The sequence below is a fragment of the Pipra filicauda genome, unplaced genomic scaffold, assembly GCF_003945595.2.
Source record: "Pipra filicauda isolate LSUMZ 115617 unplaced genomic scaffold, ASM394559v2 scaffold1068_size32306_pilon, whole genome shotgun sequence".
In the NCBI taxonomy this organism is placed as follows: Eukaryota; Metazoa; Chordata; class Aves; order Passeriformes; family Pipridae; genus Pipra; species Pipra filicauda.
The window spans coordinates 10001-12500 of NW_024103505.1; positions in this window are offsets into that span (position 1 = coordinate 10001).

A 2500-nucleotide genomic window follows, 5' to 3' on the forward strand; every position below is an offset into this window, starting at 1 on the left:
ATAATACGGACAGACGCGTCCTGGCCCCGTCGCGCCTTCAAAGCGGCTCGAGGCTCCTCAGCGGGGAGGCGCGCGAGAGCAGGCCGCCTCTGGCCTAGACCTAACCGGAGGCGGCGCCCGACAGCGACCCCTTGGCCGACTTCCGGGGCCGGCCGCGACAACAGGTCTACCCCGAAAATGCCGACAGGCGCCTAAGTCCCGCCGGAGCCGGGTAGACCTGGTGGCCCTGCGCCGGGACGCCGCAGGGACGCAGGCCGCCGGCGGCGGCCGCGGCGGCCGCGGCGGCCGGCCCCGGAACCGGGTAGACCTGATGCTCGCAAGCCCCGGAACCGGGTAGACCTGATGCTCGCCAGCACCCGGCGGGGCACGAGGCCGGCCGCGCCCGAGTGGGGAAAGGGGTCGACCCGAAAAACCGGGACACCAGGTCTACCCGCCGGGCTGGGACACCAGGTCTACCCGCCGGGCTGGGACACCAGGTCTACCCGCCGGGCTCGGAACCAGGTCTACCCGCCGGGCTCGGAGAACAGGTCTACCCGCCGGGCTCGGCCACCAGGTCTACCCGCCGGGCTCGGAGAACAGGTCTACCCGCCGGGCTCGGAGACCAGGTCTACCCGCCGGGCTCGGCCACCAGGTCTACCCGCCGGGCTCGGCCACCAGGTCTACCCGCCGGGCTCGGAGAACAGGTCTACCCGCCGGGCTCGGAGACCAGGTCTACCCGCCGGGCTCGGAGACCAGGTCTACCCGCCGGGCTCGGCCACCAGGTCTACCCGCCGGGCTCGGCCACCAGGTCTACCCGCCGGGCTCGGCGACCAGGTCTACCCGCCGGGCTCGGCCACCAGGTCTACCCGCCGGGCTCGGAGAACAGGTCTACCCGCCGGGCTCGGCCACCAGGTCTACCCGCCGGGCTCGGAGAACAGGTCTACCCGCCGGGCTCGGAGGTCTACCCGCCGGGCTCGGGGCTCACCAGGTCTACCCGCCGGGCTCGGAGAGCGGTCGTACCCACCGGCACCCCCGCCGCCGAGCCCGGTCGGCCGCCGCCCTGCCACCTTAAGAGAGTCCCAGCTACTCCCCCTCTTGACCCGCGCCGCGGACAACGCCCTTTCTTTCCCTCCCACTCAGAGCGCTGGGCAGAAATCCCGCCTTCTCGGCGCCCGCCGAGGGCCCTGGCCGAGCCCTGAGACCAGCTGCGGCCGCTAAGCTCGGGCGTCAGCTCTACCCGCCGGCACCCCCGCCGACGAGCCCGGTCGGCCGCCGCCCTGCCACCTTAAGAGAGTCCCAGCTACTCCCCCTCTTGACCCGCGCTGCGGACAACGCCCTTTCTTTCCCACTCGGAGCCCCGGGCAGAAACGGTGGCGCCTCGGCACCCGCCGAGGGCCTCGGCTAAGCGCTCGGAACCCGCTCTAGCCGCCCGACTCGGAGAGCGGGTCGAGCCGACGAGCCCGGACGACAGGTCTACCCGCTGCCCTGGGACACCGGCTCTACCCGCCGGCTTCGGACGAGGGCTCTACCCGCCGGGCACGGACGACAACTCTCCCCGCTGCGCGCCTCTGCGGCCGAGCCGAGGCGGCGGCAGCCGTGCCACCCAGGCAGAGCGCCACCCAGTTACTCCCCCCGTTTCCCCGCCCCGCAGAGAACGTCTCTTCTTTCACCCTCGGGGCAGGGGAAAGGCTGCTAGGCTCGGAGCGCCGGGCAGAAACCGCAGCGCTAAGCCCCGAGACCGGCTCTAGCCGCTACTCTCGGACACCGGCTCTTCCCGGCGGCGCCGAGGCGGCCGAGCCCGCTCGGTCGCAGCCGTGCCGTGCCGCCTAAAGAGAGTCCGAGTTACTCCCCCCGCTTCCCCGCGCCCGCAGAGAACGTCTCTTCTTTCAGCCTCGGGGCTGGGGAAAGCCTTAACGCCGGAGAGGAAGTCTGCCGCAAAGGGCCACGGGAGATGGAGTCCCCGCAACAAGCCCCCCGAGAGAGTACTCAACGGAGCATGCCCGCTGGACGGACTCGCTAAGAACTCTGGGAAATCGGGCAGGTCGGGGCACGGCCGGAAGGGCACGCCGCCGCGCCGACCGACGGATCGAGCGGTCGCACGCCGTCTGCTCGCTCTGTGAATTCGGTGCCACGTTCGGAGCACCGGCCGGAAATGGCAGCGCTTCGGCGCCGGCCGAGGGCCCTCGCCGAGCCCTCGGAGCGGCTCTAGCTGCCGGACCTGGACAGGAGCTCTACCCACGGGACTCGGAGACCGGGTCCACTCGCCGCCGGGCGGAGCCGCGGCGCCCCGGTTCCCGGGGTCCGCGCGGGATACAGGTCTACCCGACGCCGGGCCGAGCCGCGGCGCCCCGGCTCCAAGGGTCCCCGGCGGGAACAGGTCTACCCGCCACCGAGCCGAGGGCGGCGGCGCCGCGGCTCTAAGTCCCCCGGCCGGCGGGAACAGGTCTACCCGCCACCGGGCCGAGGGCGGCGGCGCCGCGGCTCTAAGTCCCCCGCCCGGCGGGAACAGGTCTACCCGCCA